We start from the raw sequence: 14,978 nt of genomic DNA, 5'->3' as shown, positions 1-14,978 counted from the left end.
ACCAGCCAGAGAGAGAGGGTTCATTGCAACACGCGCCTTGAGTGTGCGGTTCAAATGGGACTTTTCTGACAACAACTTGTTCGAAAATGATGAGTTCTCAGTGGTAAAAAAATTCTTTAGGGAAGTCCCATTTTGAAATAGACTCTTGCTGTAATAAACTGGGAAAAGTTGCTGAGTACCACGAGAGCAAGAAGAGGAGACAGGAATAGGAAGAGGAATAGGTTGGCCTTTCCGCTGTGCTGGAGGAGAGATACAGAGTTCATCTTCAGTAAGGAACTACCTCCAACCCATCACACCTCCCTCAAAATAGTCCTGTTGGGGTGACACCTCAGTTCTCCTAATCCTCTGAAATGTATCGATTTCCCCAAAGTGGTAGATGAGGTTATTTTTTTTAATTTAGTATTTTTAAATCTTCAAAATTTTCCTGTATAGCACTTTTTCAATCTAGCAATAGTCCTTGTAAAACTAATAATAGTGTGTTCCTGGCTTCCCTGAGAGCAGGGTCAGGCCAGATGACACATCAGAGGGTGTCAGCACAGATATATCAGTGCAGATTTACTTGCTTTTTATGAATACTACAGGTTGCTATTAAGATCAATATTATTTAACATTGCATTAGCGCATCCAACTCACTAGGTCAACCCATATTGTTTCTAGGCTCTGTATAAGCACACTGTATATGACAGTTTCTGCCCCTAAAAGGCAGGAGCTCTTCTGCTCACGAAGAAACAGCAACTTTTAAGTATTTCAACCAGATTTTAACTGACCTTGAATAGCACCTACTCCTCAAGCATTCAGTATTCATAAGGATATCAAAATCTTGCCTTCTCCTTGTTGCGCCTGATATTATTAAATGCTACAGCCTTCATAATCTATAGCAGAACATTTTTACCCAGTGAGATTTCAAAGGAAGGGTATCTGAGTCTTATTTATACATTTTATACCTTAGCAATCAAATCGCAAAGATCAATAACAAAACGAAAAGACATAAGCAGTACCCAGCCCTCAAAAGCACCTTTCAATAAAAATAACATAATTTAGCAGGATGATCACTCAGTGCAAATATGATGGAGCACAGATGGAAAAAGGAAAATTATAGATACAGCTTTATGGGAGGAGGAAAGGAGGAAGAGATTTTTCACTATTTATTGGGATAATGAGCAGATAATTCATGATTATTAAGCTGTAGTCTTCAGGCCTCATTCTGCAACCTCTTCCCATCTCCTCAGTTCAGAACTGCGTCTTTTTGTGCATCTAGGCAGAGTCCATTGGCAGAGGAAGGATCAGGCCTTTACACTAGTTTTCACACGTCAGCAGAGTCATGCAGGATTTACACCAGTGCGGCTCCAGCTCAGGATCCTGCCTGAGAGAAGAGGAATGAGGTAGAACAACACACAGCACAGAGCTGATGTCTGAAGTGTGATGGCGTTTCTTTTCAAGAGCATCTCCCCTTCAGGAAAGGGGCAGCAGACCCTGGGTTTCCAGCCGGTGATAACATTAAGACACTGCACCAGGTAGCAAGATGACAGCCCCTGAGAGATCCGAGGGGACCAATGCTCATCCTGCCACCTCCCTGTGTCTGGAGAATCGCATTTTGCCGAGAGCATGAATTGGCCAAGCCCTTGAAGGTGTGAGGTGGCAGAAGGGTTTCCTGCACTCAAGTTTGGAAGAGAGATCCTGCTCTGGGGTGCAGTGTTGGCTCCGTTGGCTCTTCTCCCTGGCAGATGGACAGATGGGATGGCTGTGGGTCATGGCAGAGGCCAGGCAGCCAAGAGGAGCGTGCATTGCGGGTTGGAGACAGAGGGAACTGCAGCAGCTTGCTGGAGCAGACGGAAGGAGGGAGACATGGGGCCAGGAGGGGACATGTTCATTGTAGTAAATTTAGACAATCTCTTTATTGAAACAAAACAGTTCCTCCTCCCCTCCAAAATCCCTCCCTTCCAGCACTCAGCACCAGCTCTTTTGCCAGGGGTCAGCACGTGCAGCAGTGGGGGAGGGAAGGACGGAGGAGTGTAGGAGGTTGTCATGTCTAATGAATACCCTGAATGTATCGAGATATATATTTTTTTCATTTCAGAAAAGGTTCCATTAAGAGGGAGACAGCCCTAACATGTGCTTTGGCCCCTCATCAGATTTATGAGTATTTGCTCTGCTCTTTAATAAGAAACTCTGCAGCAACTGCCACCTTGCCTGCTCTCCCTGAGATACACAGTGGCTTCTCGGGGAAATGCACTTCATTATTAATGTGAATTTGTACGTTTTTATGACACTGCTTGGGGGAAGGGGCAGGCAGAGATTTCCTGGTGATATATGCTCATTTCTAACCATTTATTGTCCCAGACAATCGAAGAACAATGATAAACATTGTTATAGAAAGTGGAGGGTGCCGCAGTGACATTTTTGAAGGGAAAAGAGAGGTGGCTAAAGTGGCTTTGATGTGGTTGTTTCCCTCCACTCCACCTCCTCCAGCAGCTGTGTCAGATCAAGCAACACAGGGGTATATGCGGTAGCAGTTGCTGCCTCCCCTCGCCCGCCTTTTCTCAGGCCAGCCAAGACCATTTGCTTGGTGCTTTGCTACAGTGGAGGGGGTACAGATGAAGGAGAAGGAGTTCATCCTTTGGGAAGCCTGTACTGCAGAGGATCGTAGGCCTCGGAGTCCCCGTGGATGCTCAGAGTCCCCATGCCCCTGTACTCCAGCAGTCTCTTTTCAATTTATTATCAAGTGGCCAGCATGGAAACTCTGTGCACACAGCAGCAGCTGCAAGGCTAAGCAGGCCAGGAAGAGAAAGGTGAGGGTATGAGGACACAGTTTACTAAGATGTTGTCAGCATCCTCCAGTTTCCATATCTATTGTCACCCTCATCCATGATTAACACAACCACTCAAGAGCTCCACCAGGTGATAAAAACAGTGGGTTTGGGCTGCATTGGAGAACCAAAAAAGTTCAGCCTTCAGGCTCACCCCAAGTAGCATCATCAGGAAGGCCATGACATCCACATGCTCTTTTGTTTCTCTCTTCTCCTGCCTTTCCCATTAGTGCTCTGCATCATCTGGTGAAGGTCGAGGCTGGTTTACACTGCCTGCACCACACAGTCCCTCAAGCTCCAACAGCCCTGGTGCTTGAGGGAGCTTCCCTGGTCCCCGGTTGGGATATTTGCTCTCTGCATCACTGCCAGGCTGAGCTTTCTCTGTGTCGTGGAGCCGGTAGCCTCCAGCTATAAGTGAACGATTGCCATGTTTTGTGTTCATATTCTATTCCCTAGCCCTAAGTATACACAATCCTTTGTAACAGGAGATGTGCCCAACAGCTGAACACTGCTAAGACTTTCTTCATGACATTTTTCTGCTCTTCTCATAAAGCTGAATTAAAAGTGAGGTAAGAACATTAGAATAGCCATACAGGGTCAGGTCAAAGGTCCATGTGTCCATCCTATCTCTGCCCATGACCAGTGTGAGTGTAAGCACAGGTGGTGCCCTTCCCAGAGCACTCCCCCAGCCTCCAGATTTATGGTTCAGGGACTACTTCAGCTGGAGGAGATTATTTTCCTCTGCTCCCAGAGCTGCAGAGAATATGCAGGAGGCCTTCTTGATAGCTGCAGAAGCTTGGGCACAACTGTGAGGCCTCTTGGGGTGAGCTCTGAAGGCGCCCAACCCTAAGGCAGGGGGAAGAGGGTGTACAAACCAGCCCATGGCAGTCAGACCAGTGCTGAGCCTTCGTGCTTCCTCTTTGCCTATGGCTAAGGAAGGAGTCACACCCAGAGTGCAGAAGTGATACCTACCAAGCCCCCAGACATAAGGGTATCACACCTTATTCCATTCTCTGTTCAGCTTTCCCTGGGAGTTTACCATGATGCAATAAAAATGCCACCCTCAAAAGATTTCTTTCTCAACTGTATATGGAGCGGGACTTGCGGTCTTACTGCAGAGCTTATACTAGCTGGACCAGTAATTCAGAGGATGCAAAACTGCTCGTTCTGTTGCACATATATAATACTAGTTTGACCCCTTCTGGGTTTGCTTTCAGCTTTTCTAAACCTCCAAAGCATTTGGTGCGCAAACAGTGACTCTCCCCTCTCCTCTTGAAGAACCGTTGAAATCTCAAATGTGGAACTGCTGTTTTCATTGTCATCTAATGAAAACTCACAAACACTCCCTATTTCTGAAAACCCCAAGTTTATACCATGAGTCACACAGACTACCTGAAATTATCTATCTCAATACATGCAACCGATATCCTGGTGTAGTGCACAGCTGCTGCTAGATCTCTCCCTCACACAGCAGTACCTCTCCACTTCTCTCTGGTTTCAAGCCAAGGTTTAGGAGAACCTTTCTGTCCAGTTCTCTGTCGCTGCCCTCTGCCGCTCTTCATGCGATCCTGTGCAGCCTCCCCATAGCCACATGTGCAGCAGTGTTCCAAGCACAACAGTGGCTACACGATGCTGACTATGTTTCTGGGGGACAAGACAAGCTACTGGCACTGAGCACTGTTGGGACTGCATCCTCATGGCTACCAACTTTCTTTACAGGGCCATTAAAAAGGCTGATGTTGCTTTTTACCCACCTCTTGATCTACATCCCAAGGGACATCACAGAAGAAGAATCCCACTGGGATATGACAATACTGTGGCCTTTTTCTGCCTGTGCTCATGTGAACACACCACTCTTCTACTGGAGAAGGGCAAATTTAATACTTCCTTCATGCTTGCTCAGCTCAGGGGCAAACAGCTGCATGTGGATCAGTCTTTAGTGAAGCTCACCATAGACTAGACATACACAGATAGATAGGTTGTGGGTGGGCTTCCAGTTCAGTAATTCACTTCCCTCCATAATCCTATGGAGCCCTAATCTGTTGGCCTTGGGTTTTTATGGTACAAGACCTAGGTTTGTCATCCAGGGGAAAAATGATGGGGGAGGTAATTCTGTTTATTTGATCAGTGTTTTTTTAAAACACTGTCTGCTCCCAGGAATTATGTGGTGGCCTTCTTTTATAAATCACAATTGCAAAAAAAAAAAAAAAAATAGCTCTCAGTATTTTTCCAAAGGGATTAGGGTGAAAGTTCCTACACTCATATTTCATGTCTGGAAAAAAATATCAACAAGAGTGATAAGTATAGCCAAAATGAGTGTAAAAGCACACCCTGTCATTTGTTTTCCATGTGCCATATGTTTTCTGAATTCTGCACCTCCCACATACAAATTGCATGCAATAATGTTGGGTGCACACATTACTCAGGATTATTTAGTTAAGCCCTGCCTATATGGATGGAATTAACTTAGATAAAGTCAAGCCACTGTGCTTTGTTTTGTTTTTTGCTTATTCTGGATTCATAGAGTAGAAAATTAAAGATCCCACTGTGCCAGGCTTCATGTCATTTTGTTTTAATTTAATTCATCTCTTCAATTGTCCCTGTTTCTCCTTCTCTTTGAGTATCGTCAGTAGGTGGTCCAAGCATCAACCAGAAGATTTACTGGCAAGACTAAATGTATGAACACTATGAACACATTGTTTTTCTGATATGATTTAATGACCTTTTTGGCATTCCCATGCCTGTTGAAATCTTCCATAATAATTCCCTTTGGCAGCCAAAGCTCCTGTTGATGAGGTGAAAGCTGATGCAAATGTCAAATGTCAATAAATTTGTAATCCATAGATGTAATACTTGGTGCTGGTGTGAGACAGCGTTAACCAGAGGGCAGCAAGAGACACCTAAGATATGAGCTACATCTTCTTACTGTGAACAGAAAGCACACAAGAAAGGAATGCCACCTCCAAAACCTCTCCATAGCCAAGCTCTTTTCCTTCTCCAGTCTCTGTTCTCCCTACGAGCTTTCTGAATTGCTGAGCTTTGCCAGAGGAGGGGTTTATGGCTTACGTTTGGCAGAGCAAGTCTGGTGATGCAGGTTCTGTCCCTTGTTCTGCTTTTGACTCATCATGTGAGGCTGGGATTTAACTTCACTGCTTCTAAAGGAGCTCTTCACAGTTGAGAGGTTTCAGAGGCTTCAGAGTTTGATCCTGGAAATGATTAGTTATGCAAGATATTCCAGTAAATTAACAAGACCGCTTATATAACCTAGGTGTTGCAGGACTGAGTCATGACTCATTTATAGTTTTAAGATGCTTGGAAAGGGCGAGCCATATATGAAGCCTGATTTTATATGCAATAAAGACATAAGAACAATCACATAATTTCCCAAGAGATATTCTTAAGGGCCCTCCACTTTGACCTTTGGCTCTGAAAAGCTCCAGTTTGTTTGACATTGAAAAAAAACAAATGTGTGAATACAGTGCCATGAGCATTTGCACTTTGAACACGCTGGGGCGGAACACAGCTGAACTGGAAAAGGCTGCAACAGCTAATGTACTGGGAAAATATAACAGAGGCATTTACTTAATAACTCAACTAATTCCTTTAGCTCACCTTGTAGAGATTTAACCTTTGAATGAGAAAGTCCCTAGTTCAAAATCCTGTGTCTCCTCTGTCCTCATGTTAATTTTGAAATTATATATCATTGTTGAGAGGCCCTTGTGTTGAGCATTACAGGCTATTTTTCATGTCTAAAATGGGGAATTATAACTGAACATTAGCTACTGGCTATAAATCACATGGAACAAAGTGGCATCTGCATATACTCAGTAACGAGAGTGGGAGAATTGTAACTTACTTAAAGCAAGACAGGAAAGAGGACACAAATGCACTAGCAGAGATAATTGTGACTCGAGAAATCTAATGGGTTTTCCAACTGTGTGATGCTCTGGAGTCCTGTTCTCTGGAGCTCTCTACAACCAGTGTTTTAAGCACACGGTCACAGGAGGAGCTCAGTCAATCTGGAGGGCAAACGAGGAGTTGGAAGCTATTTCACACCCCCCTGCAATGCTACCACGCTGAGGTCGTGCTGGGCCAGGGCTGGGGTAGGAGAGAGCCTTTCACAGCCTGCCTCTTTTGCTCTCCCCATCACCCATTCTCCATCAGCAGGCATGAGTGACCAGTGACCACAATTCCCTCTCCCTGGGATATGTTTTTATTTCTAATTGTAGCTAAAGCCCAGGTAAGGAGGAGGCAGCACAAGGCTGTTAACAGCAGTCATTGAGGTTGCTGGGTACGGGCTGACCAGCTCCTTCTCTGCTGCTCAGCTCGCAGGGCAGGAAGCCCCACTGCTCACTGCTCTTGTGCCTTTCTGAACAGTCCACTGATGATACTTAAAAGAAAACAAAATAAGGTGAATGTGACCTCATTCTTGCATTTGCCTCTGCTGGCCCTTCTCCCCTGCCCCCCCCTTTCTTTTTTGGGGCGGGGGGGGGTGCGGGTCTTTTCCTTTTGAGAATGCTTCCAAGATCTCTCATGTTCTCATTTGGGTAAAGCAAGATCTACCTGTTGCCCTGTGTCACTGGAAATTATTTGGCCCCTTTCTAAGACAGAGATCATCTTGCACTCAATACAACACCTTGCATGGTAAGATCTCATGTCTGCTATTCTGCTATTGGTTTTTGGACCCTAATGCATCAATAGCTTAAATTCTCAAAAAGCCGACTACACACATCAGCCGAAGATGCTAGTCTCCCAGGCTGTCTGCTACTGTCTGTATGTTCAGATATTCCTCATTTGGGAGTCATACACCTTCATCCGTACAGCACCAGCCACTGGAGGTGCCTAACAAACTACCTGAACTGAATGTAGCCAGGGACTTCGGATTAGTTCTCGTTGCAATGCAGGTCTCTTCTTAAAAAGAGGACAGACCCCTGCAAGGAGATTTTACTGAAATTAAAGCTTTAGATTTCTTTCATAACAGACCATAAAGAATACAGTTTCTACAGCCTGGCCAGGTCAGCATCCTGGCAGAAGGCATTTGCTCAGGAGCTGCCACCACGTCAGAGGTACCAGGAGTCCTCCTGCTGCAGCCTGGTGAAGGTGACCTGCTGACTGGTGCAATGTCCTTTTCTGCTCCCTTACTCAGTATCCCAATCCGGCAAGTGGGTGCAGTGTTTCCAGGATTAAATTCAATAGTCAATACTTCATGTCCCTCACAGCTTCCTAACAAACCCTGGCCTTGCTCCAGCACTCCATCCCCACGCAGCGAGCCAGAAGCAGTGGTCCCTGAGCAGTGGGGTGTTGTTCTGTTTGTGCAGTGCCAAGCACAATGGGTTTCTAGAAGCTCCAGGACTACTCTCTGAGTAACAGTAATTGCAATAGGTGCTTTGCCGATTAGAGGCCAACTTAAGAACATTTTTGAAAGCTTTGCAGAACAGAGGCCTATATGGTATATATTTATTAGGTTGTTCAGCAGTAATTCAGACAGCTGAGAATTGTTGAGGACCTGGTCTATCTAATTGTGTGTCTAAATCATAGTTTCACCGTGATTCAGAGGTACTAATGTTATAGTCTACACAGAATGGCTTAGGTTATATGGTCAGATTCCTGCAGATGGTCAGTTTGTATCATAAAATTTAACATTACAACTTGCAACATAAAGCTACTGCCTCAAATTTATTATATATTGCAGCACAACAAGCAAATTCATACTAGATGCAGTATATGCCTAGACATTAATGTGAGCAGAGGATGAAATATCCTCTTCCCAGCTCACTGGCACATGTTCCCCTCAGAGCAGAATTGAATTGTCCAGAATCACTAGAGAAGAGGAAGTCACCGGGAGCCCAGCCCGGTGCAGTGCGGGGCTCCCTGGCTGCAGGGACACAGGAAGGACATCCCACACCCCGCGGCATGAGGCCCCAGGGTTTCGGAACTCGCAGTTCTGCTCTCTGTATCATGCATGCAAGAGCTGAGCTCTCAGCAAAATCTTTTTATTATTCGTCATAAAGAATCGCAGCTGTGAAAAGCAAACTAGGGAAGGAGAGTGGGAACAGGCAGGCACTCTCTCTTGGACTGATGTAAATCAGGAGTAACTCCACTGCAAGTCCGCTAAATTATGTTGTTGTCACTCGGACATCAGATCAGAATCAATCCCTTTACCTGCAATAGATGAGTGAAATGTCTTACAGCTGTGTGTCCAGGAGCCTGCTAAGCTTCTTGGAGAGTTGCTGTCAGTGTGCCCAGGGCAGGAGCATATTTTTTTTCTTACTGTTGTACATAAGGGCTCTGCTGCAGCCGACAACATGAAATGTGTTGGTTCGGTTTGTTCAAAATGGAGTGTGTTTGTTAAGTGTTGCCTCTTTGATGTTGCACTGCCATCTCCATCTTTGTCATCATTGCCCATCTTTTTCAATCTAATGAACTCAAACCATCAGTGCAACTTAAGTTCGGCTGTCTGTTCTTGCATAGTTAATATTAAAAATGTACTAACAGTGTGGCTGCGAAATCAAATTATGCACATAAATATGCTGGCATAGCAGAGGAGGCGGCAGAAGCTGAAGTTAGCAACATTGATGCCAGTTCACATTTGCAAATCAACCGTCAATCTGTCATTAAACATGTTATCAAATGATGATAAGTGTATGCTTCTTGCTTGCATTGGCGCGCTTATTCCCGATGTTGATGTGCATTAATGGGATAATGTGCATTAACATAGTCTTGCTTGGATGAACACAAAACATTTTTTATCCGTCTCAGTTTGTTTCCCCCTGTGGCCCCCAAGTAAGTGTTTTGTGTTATCAAATTGCCAAAAAATGGGAAAACACATTACTTTTAATTAGCAAAAATTTTGAGTCATTTTTTTTTAATTTTTATCCAGACTATCTCCTGTGTGTTGTCAGTCGAGGTGGGGAGGGGGGGGACACACAAAAAACATTCCACTGCCTTCTCTGAGTAAAACGATTAATGTCAGAAACTCAGAGACTGACAATTATGTGCTGTCTTAATGCACTGGCCTTTCATCTGCAGTCCTTGCTTTTGACACGAGTGATGGTTTCAGTTCAGTGATATGAAAGGCAGGAAAGGAAACGATCTCAGGCATTCCCAGCCCATTGTGTGGTGCCACACTCAGACATGGCAAGCAGTCCTTGAGCTGGCTTCATTGACGTTTTATGTACAAGCCTGCAAGGACTGTACCTAGAGATTAAACAAAAAGCCGAAGAAGAGCGTGGCTGCACTGGGAGGGAACTGAGTTTCCAAAAGAACTTCCCACACCTTAGCCCAGCTCCGTTATCCCTCCTGCAGGCTGCTGCATAGCAGGGCTCCATGCATGGTACGTGCTGCTGGTGAACTCCCAGGGAAATAAAAAAGAACCCTCATTGGCAAGAACAAAAAGTGACTGAAAGCAGAAAGCCGTGATTAGAGCCTGGTTACCCCCCTACAATGCTCTGCCAGAGCAGTGCCCGGGAAGCGAGAGCTTGGCTCGTCGGCTGCCCAGGGAAGGCTCCGTTGCCCTGGGAATTATTAGAACAAAAATAAATAATAGTATTTTTGTTTATTGCTTCTATTTAGAATTGCGTTGTTTACCCAGGCTTTTGGAAAAAGTTGAGGTGGAACTCCACTGGAGCAGGAAAAGCATCTTTTGCACTTAGGTGACTTTAAGGTTTTCAAACTCTTTTTAAACAGTAAATGAAGCAAGGTTCTTCCCACCCCTTGGAGAACAGCCATTCTTTTAAACCCTTGCATATTTATGCAACAGGGGCAAAATTGTGATGATCTACCTGTGCTTTTACAATAAAACAGTAATAGTCATGAAAAGCAATATGGGTAATGTCCAGTCCTGTTCAAAACATGGGGAATTCTTCCAGGAGTTTTACTAGGACTTCACCAGTAATGTTATCAAATCAGGCGCAAGAGTTGCCTTAAAGGAAATTCAGTCACTGAAAGTGTTTTATTTTTAGTTGATGGTCTGGAAAATAAAACTTCTAAAACTTTTATGAAAGGCATCATATTATTTATGTGTCTCTAAAATAGCAACTTTTTCTCATATAATAGAAATATTTATAAATTATTCTTAGTGCCTGCTTAGGATTACATCTAACCTCCAAACATGGTTTGAGATTTATCTTAAATTTTAAAAAATTCTAACTAGTAGAATAGTGTGCTTCTAGAAACTATGAACTTTTTGGTAAATGGGTCAAACTTTTGATCACACTTTCTTTTTTCTCGATCTAATAATGCCATTAACATTAGGCATCCTATTCAGGTCTCTGATTTCTATTATCTGGATGATTTAAAGTGAAAATAAAAGGGAATAATTATTGATTTTTTTAAAAATTGTCTTGATTTTTTTTTAAGTCATCTATTGCATTTCCTATTATTTCTAAGTTGTGGATACATGAGTACAAGTTTCATAATCATAAAACTCTAATAGCAGTAATTGTATTCCTGTTAACCCTAGCTTCAGCGAGTACTCGTGTTTTCTACTTCTAAACCAAAGAGCTTGTCTTCTAATACAAAGAGCTTGAATTTTAAGTATATTTTCTGTTACACATCCATTACTGGCAGAATTTATCCAGCAACTTTTCTTTTTTTTTTTTTTTTTTTGCAGTTGTGTAGCTTTACGTTGCTCCTACTCCATGAGCTACCTTGAAATTAACTTGTCAAATGTTCGTCCCACTACTTAGGGAAGATTCCTAAGCAGATGAGTGGGCCAGTTTGTCATGACTTGGAGGAGAGGTGCTGGAAATCAGATGGCATTAAAGAGGCTCACTCTGAAGGCTGTGTACAAGGGACTTCTCTGAGGCAGCTCGGGCTAGGCTGCTGTAAGGGACTATTTGTATCAGAGATGGCATTTGGAAAACTAGAGTGAGAAGCATGTCTTGGTGTCTTACTTGCCACACTGCCTTGGACCCCTGTAATATATTTCCCTCAACAGCAGAGCCCAGCTCCCTCTCCTGGGGGGCACTTGGCAAACACCAGAACAAGTTGCACAACTGCAGAAAACTGAGCGTGGCAAAACTGAAGCCCTGGGCAAATTATTGGCCATGGCATGCTACTGTCTGGGAGAAGTCTGGTTCTGGATTTTATCTTTGCTACTTCAGCTAGTCTCTACTTTGAACAGATGTATTAATGAGGTGCATTAATTTACCAATTTTCATTAAGCAGTTTGAAACAGGGAGATGCTGTATTATTCCTCGGTATGCATATATCAAAGCAAATGTTGAATAAGGGATTAGCAGTAACAGAGTTACACTGTTCTTCCTCTCTATTCTCCCAGTCTTTATTCTTCGTACTGTATCTTGTTCTATTATCTTGGGCCTGACTTTGGAGTGTTTTCAGTTTTTGAAAATGGCAAGTAATTAGTCAATATGTTTTCACCATATGTATCAAGCTCAGTAAAGAGGCAACCATTGGCCTTTGTCATGGCACAGTAAGCGTTCGTTTTCTCAGCACTTCAAGTTACGCTGAGCGTGTGGTGAACGCCAAAGAATTTAATGAGGACTTTTACAATGAAACATTTGACATAATAATTCACAGTTCAGCGCAGTTCACAAATTTGGGGTGAGTCCCCTTTTAAGATTTTAAGTTGGTGTTGTTCACACTAGAGATCTTGCACGAGCTGCTTCTCCCCTGCCTTGTGCCCTGTATGAGCAAAGAGGCTGTGCAAAGGGTGGATAAATTGTTATGACTCAAAATGGTCCTGTTTTACATCTTCTTGGCACAGATGCTGTGTACAACAAGGGAGAATTCTTGAAACACTTTTTCCCTTCCAGACTGGCTTTTTACTTACCCCAAGCTAGTTAATGCATACTTTCTAGACGGAAATTTTTGCTTTAAGGGTTCCACTGTTGCTGACTGTTAACAATGTTTAAAAAAGGTCAGAATCTGATCTTAACACTGCTGATACGAAGTGGCATTTGCCCAGATTTTGCCATCTCCTGAGCAAAAATATGTCCAGTGTTTTCTAGAGAGATGGGATAAACAGCAGCCTTGCCTGGGCTGTTTTCCCCTCTTGGGAATACTGTATTTCAGTTATCTGTGGAACAGGTTTCTGCATTCCCTGCTGGGTTTCTTTAGCTTTGCAGATAAAACATTTGGGCTCAGACTCAGTTCAGTAAGTTACAGGTATTTTGTGTAAAATTTTGGGGTATGTGCAACAAATAATCATGAATAAGAATGATGACATATTGTTTTACTGCAGTCATGATTTAAATTTATGTGACATTGCTATTGAAGTCAATAGGACTTTTTCCCAAGTATGATTTGCAGGGTACAGTATCATTATAATATGACAGTTAATAGTCTTGTTTATGTTATTATATTTAATGAATAAATATATCAGTCTGTACATCAAACTCAGTTTTGTTTATACTCTTTAATTGTAGTCTTATCTCCCCTAGAAGCATGTTATATCTTTTAATTTTATAATTATCCACTTTATTCATGTGTGACACTACAGAACTGCTGCTTATATCCTATGAGACATCCAGATACAAACAGATGGAAGACAGGCAACCACTAGGAAATTCAGATCTGGATCTGAATCCAGCTCCATATTTTCAAAACACTCCACAATTTCAGATCCAAGGTCTTGGTTTGGGCTGTTTTATAAAGGGGCAAGAGTTGCAGAACATGAATCTAATTTATATAGCCTCTCCAAACATGAACCATCAATAAGGATTTTACACGATCCTTCAACACCTAAATTTTGTTCTCTGTTTCTTGAAAAAGACCTGAGACAAAGCAGGAGCGCTTCTCACATTGCCCTTTCTGAAGCTTTTCAAAACAGGAGTTCAAGATTTGTTGGGCTGGGGAGAGGGAACAGAAATACAACTTTTTAGCCTAGTGGTTACTCCACTTGGCTGGAAAGGGTAAATGTCAGTCCATGCTCTGAGGACTGTTTTGTTTGAACTAAAGCCATGAAGCAAAATGCATTGAGCATCCTTGGGAGTAAAATCGCAGGGTCTACCTCCCCCAGGCAATCCACCTGCACGAGGCAGTAGAATTGTGCCCATGACCATGCCCATGGTCATTTCTTCTCTTTCCATTTGAGATCCACTTTTGTGAAGCTTCAAAGACCAAACAGAGGTTGGAAAAATTAGGTTTGAGTCCTCTTACACCCTGGCTGAGTGCTCTAAATCCAAAGAAACCCATAAGTCAATGCGAAAGTGTTTTAGATGAGCAAATTCTAATAGGTTTTAAACAAAGTTTACAGATTCACCTTCCTAGAAATCTCCTAGACTATGAACCCTGAAAGGAATAACTGTTTTAACAGAGTAGAAATAACTGAGTAGCTCTGTTTCAGCTGAGTAGATTCCCAGAGCCCCGGAGAGAGATACCCTACAATAAGAGATCAACCTGCTCTCAGCATCTGCCTGTTGCCTAGGTCTGTCTGTAAGCAGCACCCTCCCACCTGAGCTTTATAGGTTCCCTTCTGAGGCATCCAAGTTCTCCTAAGCCTGGAAGTTAATCCTCTGCTCAAAACATGCCATTTCCCAAAACGGAGTTATCCAGCCCCTCTGTCCTTCTTTACAGCTGAGCGGGGGTGATTCTGTGCTTTTTATCAGCACAGATTTCCTTGGGTGGCATTCATTTCAAACCAGTGGATGGTCTGGCGGATGGGTCTCCTCTAGACTTGAGTCAGATGAGTAAATCCATGAGCTGGGGGGCAGTTAGCAAACTCTCATCCCTTGCCATGGAGCAAGGCTGTTAGAACATCTCTTCATTCATAGATCACATCCAAAGCCAAGCTTTCTAGTTTGGGATCTTTTGCCAAAACAGTTGCAGGAAAAAAAAGCCAGAATGAAATGTCTAAAGATATGATACTTCTACTGTAAAAGTTATCTTATCTAATTACTTGTATTATAGTGATGAAAAGTTTAGCAAAACACCCTGGGTGTTACATGTTCGCATAGGATGACAGCTTTCATGTCATTCTGCATGTTCTCCTTTAAATATTTTTTTTGTCTGTTGATGTAACGCAGCAAATATTTACTGCATGATGCTGTTTCTGAAGTTAGTACCTTCTTTTGGATCCAGTAGCCAAAGTATGTGCAAGAGCAGGCTGGGAAAAGGGAACACCCAGGTATCAAACCATAGCCCAGAAGTTGCTGAGATTACAAGAGAGTGGCTGGCAAGAAGAGACATGTGCAGCCAGGTCATAACAAC

General features: G+C 43.1%; 1 protein-coding gene across 2 annotated transcripts in view; it reads left to right on the top strand.

The window, feature by feature from the left end:
* TSHZ2 (teashirt zinc finger homeobox 2) overlaps positions 1-14,978 on the top strand; it is a 231,304-nt gene that overhangs the window by 145,359 nt on the left and 70,967 nt on the right. Inside the window, exon 3 of one of the 2 annotated variants that reach the window (XM_037402668.1) lies at positions 11,419-13,073. The exons of the other annotated variant lie outside the window; for it this stretch is intronic. The gene's annotated coding sequence lies outside the window, so the exon portion shown is untranslated. Of the gene's footprint in view, positions 1-11,418; positions 13,074-14,978 lie in introns of those variants that run through there. 2 annotated transcript variants of the gene reach the window in all.

The sequence above is a fragment of the Falco rusticolus genome, chromosome 10 (assembly GCF_015220075.1).
Source record: "Falco rusticolus isolate bFalRus1 chromosome 10, bFalRus1.pri, whole genome shotgun sequence".
In the NCBI taxonomy this organism is placed as follows: Eukaryota; Metazoa; Chordata; class Aves; order Falconiformes; family Falconidae; genus Falco; species Falco rusticolus.
The sequence above is the reverse complement of the archived record's forward strand: the minus strand, read 5'-3'. Positions and strand labels throughout refer to the sequence as shown.